The 14,156-nt window shown below is 42.4% G+C and overlaps 1 protein-coding gene and 1 non-coding gene across 4 annotated transcripts in view; one reads left to right on the plus strand and one right to left on the minus strand.

Annotated features, from left to right (window-relative positions):
• The window catches only part of KAT6A (lysine acetyltransferase 6A), a 108,680-nt gene that overhangs the window by 11,758 nt on the left and 82,766 nt on the right, over nucleotides 1-14,156 (plus strand). The gene's annotated exons all lie outside the window — the stretch shown is intronic.
• Nucleotides 4,486-4,592, minus strand: LOC129645109 (U6 spliceosomal RNA). Its single transcript, XR_008711202.1, has one exon. It is a non-coding gene; the product is annotated as a U6 spliceosomal RNA (small nuclear RNA).

Below are 14,156 nucleotides of genomic sequence, written 5' to 3' on the forward strand. Positions count from 1 at the left end.
TCAATTCTTCGGCGCTCAGCCTTCTTCACAGTCCAACTCTCACATCCATACATGACCACTGGAAAAACCATAGCCTCGACTAGAACATGTTAAACTACCCTAAAACTGAGAGATAAAATACTCCTTGAGTTTTGAAAATAATGTTCACTTGCAATTAAGTCTGATTTTCAGAAAGTCATGGATGATGATTGAGTGACTTGGGTAGTTGGTTTGAACTTAAAATATTTAAGACTGAGATAGAAAGGGAGGGACAAGCCTTTCTATTACTAACAATTAATGAAGTAATTTTCATTAAAGGCATAAATATGGCTGGCCTAGGAGTGTATTGTCTTATGTATACGTAGTATTTTGGTTCTGGATTTTGTAATTGTTGTTGTTCAGTTGCTCCGTCTTAACTCTTTTGCAACCCGCGTGGGCTGCAGCCCGCCAGGCTCCTCTGTCCATGAGGTTTGTCGGGCACGAACACGGGAGTGGGTTGCCGTCTCCTTCTCCAGCAGATCTTCCTGACCCAGAGACGGGACCTGCGTCTCCTGCCCGGGCAGGTGCATTCCTTACCACGGAGCCCCCAGGGAAGCCCTGGTTTTGTAATACCAGGAAACAAGACTTTACAGGAAAGGCAACAGACAGCAGGTCATGTTTGTCTTTTTCGGTTTTTATGATCGACAAGTCATCTCTGCATTACTTTTACTTTGTTGTAATGGACTAGAGAGTGGCAAATAAAAGTTAAGATTGGGGACAGTTCCTTATAAAATCATTGGGTAGAGTAATATGGCACTATTTGGTTTGGGCTGAAATTAAGTATAGAGACTATAGGAGTGTCACATTTAGTTTTGCAGTGGGTGCAAAGTGTTGTTGGAAAGCTTTGAGAGGAGAAAGTGACTGCTGTAGAAAGAAAATCAGGCAGCCTAAAAAAACTTAAAATTGTTGTGTGTATGAAAGAAGACAGCTGCTTCCTTTACCTGTTGTGCAGAAGAGGGGTCCGTGTGTGAAGGTGATTTTCATGCTTATCCTGTAGGCTGCCCTTCCTCCAGGGAGTAGGGGCTGCAGTTGACCCGGAAGGCTGCTGTTCAGTGTTGGTTTTCAGTTCTCTCTGCTTAGGAGAGCACAGGTTTGTCTTTGTTCTTCCTCACTGGCTGCAGTGAGGCACTTAACTCCTGAGTTTTCTAGAACCTATAACAGAATTCCTGAAAACATCACTGCATTGTGTGTGTGTGTGTGTGTGTCTGTGTGTGTGTGTGTGGAGTGTAGTGCTGTGCTTTAGTAGTTTCCCGGCTTTTCTGTTCATCTTTAAATATGTGATGTAGGGTTTAGATCTTCTTTCACCATTTCCCGATTTTAGTTATTTCTTTCTTCCCATGCTAGTCTGTTTTCCTTTAAACAGACATAAATAACATAACATAAATCTAAAGTTCTGTTCTTTCTAATACTAAGTCCACTTTAGAATTACCTGAGGAGGCTTAAAAGAGAAACACCAAACCAGTTAAATTGGAGAAGGAAATTGCAATCCTCTCCAGTATTCTTGCCTGGAGAATCCCATGGACAGAGGAGCCTGGTGGGCTACAGTCCATGGAGTCCCAAAGAGTCGGACACGAGCCAAGGGACTTAAACACATGCATGCACACACATGCAAACCAATTAAATTAGACTCCAGTGGCGGGCCCGGGTTTCAGTTTATTTGCTGACATCTCCCTGCACGTCTGATGCGCAGCCATGGTTGAGAACCGCTGCTCCTGTGCTTAGAACCAGCATGCCCTGGGGTGGGGACTGTCGGAGGGAGTTGAGGGCGGACGGGACTGGCGGGGAAGGAATTGCCTGCAATTGAAATTCAAATACAGGAAACACTCTCTTGAACGTACTTTGAACTCAGGACAGTGTACCCCTGAATTTTGTTCTAGTCCCTGACCATAACTGCCTCATTTTCCACGTTTCTCTCTTTTCCCTCTTGCTGCACCTGCTCTTTTATCTCATGAAGATCCCCCATGGGGTATGTTCTTCAAGGAACGTTCCCTGTGTGATTCTGCTGTATCCCCCCATGAACGCTTTCCTTCTAATTGCTTGGCCTTATGGTTTATCATTGCAGTTACTTGCTTTACTCTCGCATCTAATTGGCAAACCCCAACCTTGAAATTACGCCAACTGTTCTCTCCCTATGGGCTTCCTAGGTGGCTCAGTGGTAAGGAATCTGCCTTGTCAAGCAGGAAACTCGCATTCGATCCCTGGGTCAGGAAGATGCCCTGGAGGAAGAAATGGCAACCCAGTCCAGTGTTCTTGCCTGGGGAGTCTCACGGACAGAGGAGCCTGGTGGGCTACAGTCCACGGGGCCACAAAGAGTCGGACACAACTTCGAAACTACACCGCCACTACCACCTTGCTCTTCTGTGGGACTTGAACATTTTGAAGAGAACTGTGCAAACTCACAGAGTGGTAGGGTGCCGCTTACAAGTTTGTAATCTCATCTCTGTCGTCTGCTTGGGACTGTATGTCTGTGTCTGCAGTCTTTCCCTCTGCAGGAATTCAGTGTTCTCTCCAGCCCTCTGCCTCGTCTGCAACAGATACTCATATGTACTCCTTCAGAGAGAATAGAGTGTCTCCAGCCATGTGAGCTCATCCAGCTTTGCCCTCCCACCCTACCGTAAATGCACGGGTGCTTGTGTTTACCCCTCTTCTGCCCGTTCAGAAGACGTGAGGGGAGCGTCCAGAGGCAGCGTCTCTGTTTACGTGCAGGATCCTCTCCTCTCCTGCCCAGGAGCCTTGTTCCATCTTTTCACTCCTTGCCACGTAACATGGGGACGTCTCTCCCATCAAGTTAGAATAGAAACAAGCATCACTGCTCCAGATTCTCTCCATCTTCACTCTGTCTCCTTCCCTTCATCTTGAAACTTCTTGGGGAAAAGTCTAGAATTGTTCCAAATCTGTTGCAGTCTTGCCTTTGGCTCTAAGTACCATTTGAAACAGCTCTTGTGGACAGTTTTCAGTCTTCATCTTTCCTGATGTCTCAGCAGCACTCAGCACTGGTTGATTATTCTCTCTTCCCTGGCCCTCTGGGATAATTCTTCCCTGGGTCTTCGCCCGCTCTGCTCATCTTTCTGGTGATTCATTTTCAGTTTACTGGCTTTCTGTCTTTTGCTTCTAGCTTACATGTTGAATTTTCTATGTTTCTGTTCTTTGTCTCCTTATTGTTTTCACCTTCCTGAATTATCTCTAGACATACCTTCTCTGTACTGATGACTCTAAAATCATTTATTGTTCAGTTGCTAAGTTGTGTCAGACTTTTTGCAACCCCATGGACTGCAGCATGCCAGGCTTCCCTGTCCTTCACTGTCTCCCGGAGCTTGCTTAAACTCATGTCCGTTGAGTTGGTGATGTCATGCAACCATCTCATCCTCTGTCGCCACTTTCTTCTACCCTCAATCCTTCCCAGCATCAGGGTCTTTTCCAGCGAATCAGCTCTTTACATCAGGTGGCCAAAGTACTGGAGCTTCAACTTCAGCATTAGTCCTTCCAATATTCAGGGTTGATTTTCTTGAGGAGTGACTGGTTTGATCTCTTTGCTGTCCACGGGACTCTCAAGAGTCTTCTCTAGCACCATGGTTCTTGAGCATCAGTTCTTCAGTGCCAGTGATTCTATCTTTTCCCCTTCTATTTGCTGTGAAGTGTTGGGACTGGATGTCACCATCTTCATTTTTTGAATGTGAGTTTTAAGCTGGCTTTTTTACTCTCCTTTCATTCACCCTCACCAAGAGGCTCTTTAGTTCCTCTCCATTTTCTGCCATTAGGGTTCTATCATCTGCATATCTGAGGTTGTTGATATTTCTCCTGGCGATCTTGATTCCAGCTTGTGCTTCATCCAGCCTGGCATTTTGCATGATGTACTGTGCATATAAGTTAAATAAGCAGGGTGACAATATACAACCTTGACGTACTCCTTTCCCCATTTTGAACCAGTTCATCATTCCATGTCTGGTTCTGACTGTTGCTTCTTGACCTGCATACAGGTTTCTCAGGAGACAGGTAAGGTAGTCTGGTATTTCCATCTCTTTAAGGATTTTTCACCATTTATTGTGATCCACACAGTCAAAGGCTTTAGCGTAGTCATTGAAGCAGAAGTAGGTATTTTTCTGGAATTCTCTAGATTTTCCTATGATGCAAGAGATGTTGGCAGTTTGAGCTCTGGTTCCTCTGTCTTTTCTAAATCAACCTTGTATATCTGGAAGTTCTCGGTTCACATTCTGTTGAAGCCTAGCTTGAAGGATTTTGAGCATTACCTTGCTTACATGTGAAATGAGCGCAGTTGTACAGTAGTTTGAACATTCTTTGGCATTGACTGTAGCCCACCAGGCTCCTCTGTCCATGGGATTCTCCAGGCAAGAATACTGGAGTGGGTAGCCATTGCCTTCTCCAGGGGATCTTCCCAACCCAGGGATCGAACCCAGGTCTCCTGCCTTGCAAGCAGCTTGTTTACCATCTGAACTACTAGGGAAGCCCCCAAATATGGAATGCTTCATGAATTTGGGTGTCATCCTTGAGTGAGGGTCTTGCTAATCTTCTCTGTATCATTCCAGTTTTAGTGTATGTGCTGCTGAAGTGACCACTCTGTAAACTCATATCTTAACCCAGACCTCTCTTTTGATCTCTGGACTTACGGATCTCTGTCTTGTGTATCGTCTTATCTCAGTTGATCACCCTCCTCAGCTTGCTCTTTTGATCTCATGCTTTGTGAGAGGCATTGCCCTTGACTCTGATTCCTCGCGGGATGGAACTCTGGTGCTGCCTTCTGGACTCATGTGCCTCTCTTTGGGATTCAGCTCCAGTCCATCCCCAGCCTTTGCGCCTTTACTTCTGTGGCGTCTCTTTCAGGGAGCTTCTTGTTCATTCCAGCCGCTCCTCTCGGTGTGCGTCCTCACCATCACTCTCCTGACCGAGCTGCTTCTTCCTCCTAGTATCATCTCCTTCCGGTTCTCAGGGATCATCTTATTAAGAAGCAGTTAAGAACAGAGGCTCAAGAACCAGAGCGTCTGGGTTTGCATCTCCTGTTGCTACTACTTGCTTTATCACCTTGCATGATTTGCTTAATCTTTCTTTGCCACATTTCTTTCTATAGAATGGGGAAAATACAGTGCCTGTCTCATAATGAAGTTCTGAAGATATGAGGAGTTGATAGGGTGTACGTCAGTGTCGTCTAATAGAGCTTTGTACGACGGCGGCTGTGCTCAAAGCAGTAGTCACTCGCCATATGGCTCTTGAGCCTCTGAGATGTGGCTGGTTGACTGTAGAACTGAAGTTTAAATTTTCTATACTTGTAATTTAATTGAAATAGCCCCCTGTGACTAGTAGCTGCAGCCCTGAGCTGCACATGCCTCGTGCTCTATAAATGTTACCTGTTACCCTCTTTCTAAAACTCTGCTGAAGGTCCTCAGTGCCAGATTCCGTGGCGTGCAGAGTTTGTATGACTTTGACCCCCTCTTTACCTTCCTCGTCGCTCTAGTGCCCTCGGGGCTCCTGGATGCGGCGCTGCTTGGAGGGTGGTCCCAGGGCCAGAAGGAGCAGTGATGTCCCTGGAAAACCTGTTTGAGGCACAGGTTCTTGGGCCATTCTCACGCCTGCTGAATCACTCACGGGGAGTGGGGCACAACAGTTTGTAGGTTAATAAGCCCCCCAGTTGATTCTGAGGCGTGCGTGCTAGGGCTTGAGAACCGCCGCGTGTTCCCGGCTACCTGGTGTTCCTCAGGTCCACCGTGTTTTCTCCTCCTTTGTTTTCTCCTGTCTAGATTTCCTTTTTCTCCTCTTCACCACTCAGCTCTTACTTAACTTTGAAGACAGCCTCGGCATAGCCTAGACGTGTTCTCTGTTCCCTGTCACCCGTCTTGCTTCCAGGCTGACTTAGCCAGTCCTTTCTCCAGGAATGGCTTCTGCCTTCTCCACTCCCTCCTTCAGGCCCCTGATGTACAGAACACCCCTCCTCATAGCCCGTTTGCATCATATGGATCGTGAACTGAGGATTTGGTTGTTCATCTCTGTACCCCATCCACCTCACGCAGTGTCTGGTGCTTTGCACGTATTTATGGAGCATCTTGCAGGTGCCAGCACAGCGGTCAGCTCCTGAGTGAGGGAGATGCAGCCCTGACAGTAACACTCCAGTGGTCGGGCTCTGGCGGACTGAAGCAGGGCTGAAGCAGTGTGCCATGGGAAGGCGGAGGGGGTGGGGAAGGTGAGGGAAGCCTTCTCAGAGGAAGTCACATGTGAGCAGTTAGAAAGTGGGGAAGCAAGTGGGTGGGGTGGGAAAGAGAGTGGTTCCTGCAGAAGGAACAGCATGTACAGAGGCCTAGAAGCAAAACATTGTAGGCCCACAACAAACGTTTAATTGAATACGAATTTTAAAAAAAGCAAGTCACGTGTCTAACTTTTGAAGAGCTACACTCTCCCCAGCAAACTTTAGTTAGCACTTTATAAGGTGCTTTTATATTTGATATCATGCCTTCTTTGAGCTGATGTTTAGAGGGTAACCTCCAAGCCAGCAGAATACATTTATCTTTTTTCTTTCTTCCTTCCTTTTTGCCTTTTATATGGTAGAAGAAAGAATGTATCTGAAGCATTCTTCTACAGAGTGGGGGACACATCAGTGCTAGCAGAGGTAAACACATTCCTTTTATTGCATAAGAATAGGCCAAGATTTTAAGCAAGCAGCTTCAAATTAAGGGCACTGACGAAGCATGTCCAGAGGAAGGCTGAGAGGTGGCCCGCGTGATCATCGAAGCTGTGGGCGCTCTTGGAGCCCCACTCTGTGCTGCCCCTTTTACCCTTGTTGCTGCTGTCCCAGGCTTCTCGTTGCTCTCATTGACCCTCCGTTTTAAGGGCATCAGTCCTTGGTTAATGTGCTATGTAAGTTCCCTTTTTGTAGCTGTTGAATGCCTGCTTTTGTCTCTATGAGACTTTATATGTGTGCTTTTTAGTAAAAAACTCATCTTTTACTCTCAGAATGCTTTACAAGTAGTTTGGCTCCATCAACTACTAATTTTGGAGAAAGAAAAAAACACACAGTTTTGTTTCTGATAACTTCAGCAATGCAGACAACTCCTAACGTTAGCCTAGAAAGCTAGAGAAGGGAAAAGAGAAAATCTTTTCCCCCAAAACTTTATACGGGTGGTAATAACATGTTCTGAAGCGTTCCACAGATTGAAACGGGTTTTGCTTTCATACATACTTTCTTTTGACATAGTATTTGTAGCAAGGTAAGCGGTCCAGGTGCTATGGTGGCCAGGTTTTGCTTATTCAGAATTGTGTGGTTAGTTAAAGGAATAAGTAGATCTAGAACCAGATCTCACTCTCTCTCTCCTTTTTTTGGTGGTATCTTTGGTTTGGGTATCAGGGCGATGGTGGCCTCATAGAATGAGTTTGGAGGTTTTCCTTCCTCTGCAATTTTTTGGAACAGTTTAAGGATAGGTATTAACTCTTCTCTAAATGTTTGATAAAATTCGCCGGGGAAGCTGTCAGGCCCTGGACTTGTGTGTGTTGGGAGGTTTTAAATCATGGTTTCAGTTTCAGTGCTCGTGATTGGTCTGTTCGGATTTTCTGTTTCTTCCTGAACCAGGTCTCTTTCAAGCCCAGTACTCTTTCAGCCACATTAGGCTGCCTCTTGTTCATGAAGATGATAGCATTAAAAAAAAAAAAAGTGGGTGCTTCTTTAGCATTTTTAGTTACATACATCTGTTAAACCACGTATCAAGTCAGACGTATTATTAATCCTTATACCCAGGTCTTGACACATTGTTAGATGCTCAGAAAATGCTTGTTGAGTGGAAACTGTCAGGTTTAAACTGGAAAGGGGAATGATAGAAATAAGGTTGTTGTTGTTGTTGTTGTTTTCTTCCTTTTTTAAGTATTAGGTCTCCTAGTGAACTTAGAAGCTGAAACCATTTATCCTCTTAAAATATATAGATTGAAGGGAGAGACAGTTTCTGATGTTTTCTGCAAATACTTGACACCTCAGCTGAAAAGTGCCTTCTTCAGGGTAATATTTGTTCTGTTACTCATGTAGTGTTTTTAAAAGTTTAAGAAATTGTGTTTCCCCAATAGGTAATGCGTTCACTAGTACGTAAAATTGTAAAAAGTGCAACAGAGGAGTGTTCCAGGAGACGGGCTCCTCACGCCAGCTCCCTGGCGGCCAGCTGTCTTCCTGGGAGCCGGCAGTGAGTCTTGTTCATGTTTACCTTCCGAAGCGACCTGTGTGTCTGTACGCAGCCGCTCGCTCTGCGTTTTCCCCTTTGTCCGCCGCCCCGCCCCCCGCCACAGTTGATAGTGTATCTTAACGTTCTGTTCCGCACTCTCCTTTCTTCCCCTCCCTGCTTAATGACAGAGCCGAAGTGTGTTCCATATCAATGCATAAAGTTTGGTGGCGTTCCCTTGTGTGGGTGTGCTGTAATTCATGTAACTAGTCCCATGCTGATAGACATTTGTTTCCAGGTTTTTTTGTGATTGCAAATAGTACTCAATTAAATAACCTCCTTTGTATGTTGTTTTACTAACAGATTCCTAGAAGTGGAATGATTGGGCAGAGTGTGTCTTTGTAATTTTGATGTTTCTAAGTTTCTCCCCATGGAGATTCACCCACTGTGTGTATGAGAATCCTTGTTTCCCTCCACCCTTTGGAGCAGTTTTTTCAGACCTTTTGATCTTTGGCAGTCTGATAGTCTGATAAATGTATAATCCTTACCATTTTTGACTCTGTTCTTTCACTCTCATTGGAGTTTGCTCTTCTAGCCTAGTGACCAGAGACAGCCTCTGATCACCTCTGATCCACCTCTGAACCTTTCTGCTACTAGGCTGTTTTACGCCTGATTACTTGAAAATATGCAGTTTTTAGAGATCATTGTAAATCTTTTTTTAACTGTTGCCTTAAAAAATATGTAGGTCTTTTTGCTGGATCTCTCTTGTAAGCAATGACTTATACCGATAGATTTCTGTCGAGTAGAATGAGCCCCCTTTGCCCGCCATAAAAATCTTAGCCTGTCGCTTTACTACTCCTGGCAAGGAATATATGATTTAGTGTGACCTTGTTCGTCAATCTTTTTAAGTGCTTATATTTGAAAACACATAATTTTGAATAAATATTGTATGCTAGGTAATACATTTAGGTCATACCAACCTTTTAAGGAAGGTTGTCTATTTTATGGAGGAAACAAAGGCTCGTAGAGGTTGAGTGATTTGCCCAAGGTTGTATGGCTTTAGTATGTATGTGCCAGAGTGTAGAGGCTGGTGGAGTGGTCCAAAGGAGAAACACTGTGAATTCAGAGTTGAGATAAACTGAAACTCTGGTAAACTGGTGCAGTGGTTTAAAGTGCTTCATAGATTATCATATTAATAATTCTGATTAGCTTAGGGCTTATATTTAAGAGCACATATCTTGACCTCATCGATTACTTATTGTTTGATTTTTAAATTACTTTACCCTCCATGAGCTTCAGTTCCTTTCCTGTAGAAGAGAAGTAACCATCTTGGGCATCCAGCAACTGCCTATTAAAGATTGTTTCAGGCTTGAGCAAGTCACGGCTCAAGTGGTTCCTTTCTTTTTTTTTTTTCCTTCACTTAAAAAAAAATAAGCAGCAGGAAACAGTGCTGATTTCCCTCTCCTTTCTCCAGAAAATACCAGAACAAAACCAAACAAATTGATTTATTAACCCACAAAATACTGCCATCATATTTTAAAGGCTGAAGTTTTCATGAACACATACCGGCTTTTAACAGGACATAGAAGCAGACGTCTAGATAGATTAAAAAACATATTTCACACATCTGTAATCCATTTAAGTTAGGGTGGATATTCTCTGGTTATATTCTTGTAGAAATAGGGACAATATATGACAATCCCTCCTTTGGCCTTGTTTTTAAGTAACAGTATTTCTCTCTTCTTTAGTAAAAATACCAACCAAAAAACGAACAACCCTCACCACCCCCACCCAGAGTACCCCCTTTGTTAAAATTGTCAAAATGAATCTGTATTTTGTATCTTGAAGTTCAAGAGTAGAGTAAGGATGAAGCCTTAGAGCTATTGTTTTTCATCATGCAAAGCAACCTGGCCCATACTGAAAATCAAACCAAGGACTTTAATATAATTAAGCACCATGTTGTATAGCAGTGCTTCTCAAATTTTCATCTGGAGATCTTGTTAAAATGTAGTTTCAGGTCTTTGCCTGAGATTTTGCGTTTCTAACAAGCTCAACAGTTCCACGGCTGCACAGAGCACCCTATGAGCAGCATGTTTCTGTAGGACTGAATTTCTCCTTTACTCTTGACTGATGGTCCTAAGTCATATGCTTAATTTCAGATACTCAGCAGATTTCCCCTGGACGCCTGTGTTGCAGGCACTGCGCTGGGACTGGGGCTGTAAGGAGAATGCTAGGGAGACACTGCTGTCAGTCCAGGGAAAGCCACGGAAATAAAAACAATCAAGTAGTGAAGTTGTGGTGGACATGTCCAGGGAACTCTGAACAAACCTAAGTGAAAAACTGCTTTTTGAACAGGTTTATGAAGATCCTTGGAGAAGGAAATGGCAACCCACTCCAGTGTTCTTGCCTGGAGAATCCAGGGACGGGGGAGCCTGGTGGGCTGCCGTGTCTGGGGTCGCACAGAGTCGGACACGACTGATGCGACTTAGCAGCAGCAGCAGCAGCATGAAGATCCTGAAACTGGATTGTCTGTTATGTTGTCATCTAAGTTCTCAATAGATGTAAGGTGAAACTGATTGAATTGTCAGTCTAAAACAGATGTTGGCAAACTTTTTGTGTGTGTGAAGGGCCATATAGTAAATATTTTGGTCTATCTGACCACTCTGTGGTCTCTGACCCAACTACCCAACTCTGAGCAAAGCAGCCACACCATCTTCTTGTAAGACTTTGCCTACAGAACCGCTGGCGGGCTGGATGTGGTCTGAAGGCCACAGTGTGCCCACCCTGTTTATTACACCTTCTATATTACACTCTGTTGTAAGTTGTGTGGAAAATAACTTAAAGTAAGAATGATTTATTTAAAAAATACGTTCTCTTGGAACATGTTCATTTACCTAGTGATACCCCTGAGAATGGATCATGCATGTAATTGTCATTTGTCCTGTGTATCATTGGGAAAAGACGGGCAAAGAATTATAGTTAATACTCTTATTGAAGAGCAGCTCAAATGCCCGTTTCATCCTTTTCTTATATGGGGAAAGAAGCTATGACAGGTAAGAGGGGTTAGGGAGTTTCAGTACAGCTATGTAATGAAACATTTCCATAATTTACTTTTTCTGGCCAGTAATGAAGAACATGTAATTTCTGGATCAAAGGAGAATGACGTCGTTGGGTACTCAGATCAGTTATTATCATTTAAGGTGATGAATAGAATTTAAGCTCTGGAGTTTGCTTTCTGGTCTCACCGCTTAACTAGTTGTGATCTTGAGCAAAGAATTTATAATCTCTTTGCCCCTCAGTTTCTTAGTAGGATCATGACCCTGAACACAGTTTTGGGGATGATAAGAAACGCTATTTGATAGAACTGGTAAACAGTAGGCCCTCAGTAGATGTTACTTTCCCTCCCTTCTGATCTGCTTGAAAAATTAAGAAAAACATGTCTCTGTCACATAAGAATGTTAAAATTTTCTTGGAGGTAAAAAAAGTGATGGAGGAGCATGCTCAAAATAACATGCAGACAATATAAGGCTTCTTACTAGAGAAGTAAGTAGGTAAGAATTGTTTAACTCTGAAACAGAAGTCTTAGAAATTCTTTCAATTCAAATTCCTATTTTTACAGAAGAGATTGCATGACTTCCCCTAAGTATCTCTATGTTGTCTTTGTAAATAGGTAAAGAAGGAGACTAACATTCATCCACTAACCAGATATTACTGGCTCTTGGTTAGGAATTTCTTTATCTCTAAGCTAAATTCATCTTGTTTCATTTTAAACACTTAATAGCTTTCTTTGCTTATTTTGAACCCTTGGTAAATGTTGACTCAAATAATTTTGTCTTCAGCAGAGATGAAGAGTAACTATAGTCCTGACTATAAATTAAATAATCTTGATTTATTTAATGTTGCCACTAGGAACAAATTTTTAATGACATATTTGTAGTTCTTTTAGCTTAGTTTTTTTTTGGCAGACCTAAAAATTTAAATAGTATTAGTCTTTTTGAATTGCATCAGTAGAAGGGAATACTAACAAGCCAAAAAAATGATACATTATATGTGTGTGTGTGTGTATATATAAATTACTATTTAATGGCTTAATTCAGTTCTTTGCTGTCTTGGGTTTTTGTAGTTGTCTTTCAGCTGGTTTTCCTTCCTTCATCCAATGAATAGTTAATGATACCTGGCATGATAAACGCTGCGAATTGAGCAGTGAACCAGACGGGTACAAACCCCTGCCCTCGTGGAGCTTGTATTACCTGGCAGGCTCCAGTCTAGCCTTCTGAAGCTCACGTCTGTATTGTCTGATTATTCTCTCTAAAATGTCTCGTCTTCCGTTGTTTAGAACCTTCAAGCCTGTTGGATTTCTGTTACTATGTGGATAAAATTCAAGCTCCTTGGCCTTTTTGCAGCTTCATCTGTTGACACTCTTCTTGACCCACTGTCTTTCAGCATATCACAGTTCCTTGTAAGCACCACGTTCTCTTGCCTTTCAGTTTTTATATGTATTTATTTCTGTTTGGAATGTCATTCTTTTAGACATTCCTCCAGACAAAACCAGAAATAGCTAATAAACCTCCTTGAACGACCCACTACCATTACTGGTTTGGTATGATGACTTTCTTCCTGTATGACCGTAGCAAATATATTCTCATGGTATGTTAGGCATGCTGGGTTTTCTCCCTAGATTATGATAGTCTGTTTAGCTGCATCTCCTACTGGAATTAAAAGCAAATTGCTTTTTATTTCTTTATTTTTCAGTGTCTCTCAGGGGGCTTGGCTCATAGTTTGAAATATCCATTGAACAGTGAATGAAATGCACGAACTTCTATCGTAGTACTATCAAGATATCTAGAGAGTGTTGGGGGTTCATTCAATAAATCTTTGAATTTGTGGAGTGCTTACTCTGTGCCAGGCAGTAGATAAGTAGATGACCTGCTCTCAGATGAGTCTATGATAAGACTAACAACTTCCTCACTTTTACAACAAGCTATCTTTTTTTTTTAATCATTACATACACACAGACATCATAAATAGTACAGATGAATCAATAGTCTGTACTATCAAGTATCCAGTGTTGATGGTATCTTTTAAATACAGCCGTGTTTTAAACTATTGAATAAAGACTGATGAAAATGTGGGGATCCACAAACCATTTTAAGGGCATATGAGGAAGGAATGTGAGTGCTGGTTTATCAGGAAACCTTCTGTGGACGCCTTCTGGTGAGGTTAAGAAAGTGTCCACATCCAAACCCAGAGGAACGGGTTACTAGCTTGGAAGAACATTCTGGAGACCACAGTGAAGTAGTCTTTAAAAATTACTGCATCACTGACCCTGGATGGTTCAAAGAGTGATGCTGTAAATGAACAAAAACCGCCAACAAAAAATGAGCACTGATAACTCGAAACAGGAGAGTGTTCCAGAAGAGATGAACTCTGAATTCAAGAAAGGTGTAAGACACGTAATTTTGCTTACATTTTTCTTTCTTGTTTGCACAAGATTAATATATGATAAAATATATCTAAATAAGAACACTTACAATATGTTTACGTTAAACATTTAGGTAATAAGAGTCCGGAAAGAACTGGAGCGGGGGGATTGGACATACAGATGAGTACCAAAGCGCTAGTATTTTTTGCCCCCTCAGAGATCCAGAGTTATTTGGATAGTTTAGTAGCACACAAAATATATTTTAAACAACTGTGCTCATTAAATCATTGCATTTATTATCTTTAAAAATGTGAAGGCTTCTAAATGGTTTCTTCCCCTGATTAAGAACAGAATTTTGACCTTTAAATGTTACCCTTCGAGAAAAATTTCTTCTGTTCCCGTACCTCTCACCTTTGTAATAGAGCTATCTACTTGTATATCTCAAATTTCACTAATAGCCCTCCTTTTTTTTTTTTTTTTTAAATAATAGACTAGTCACTTTCATATTGCAGTTCTCTTTGACTCTTATCTTACACCTTGGCTCTTGTGTTTGTAGCTGTCGGTCTCTCGAG

The sequence above is a fragment of the Bubalus kerabau genome, chromosome 2 (genome assembly GCF_029407905.1).
Source record: "Bubalus kerabau isolate K-KA32 ecotype Philippines breed swamp buffalo chromosome 2, PCC_UOA_SB_1v2, whole genome shotgun sequence".
NCBI classification, from domain to species: domain Eukaryota; kingdom Metazoa; phylum Chordata; class Mammalia; order Artiodactyla; family Bovidae; genus Bubalus; species Bubalus kerabau.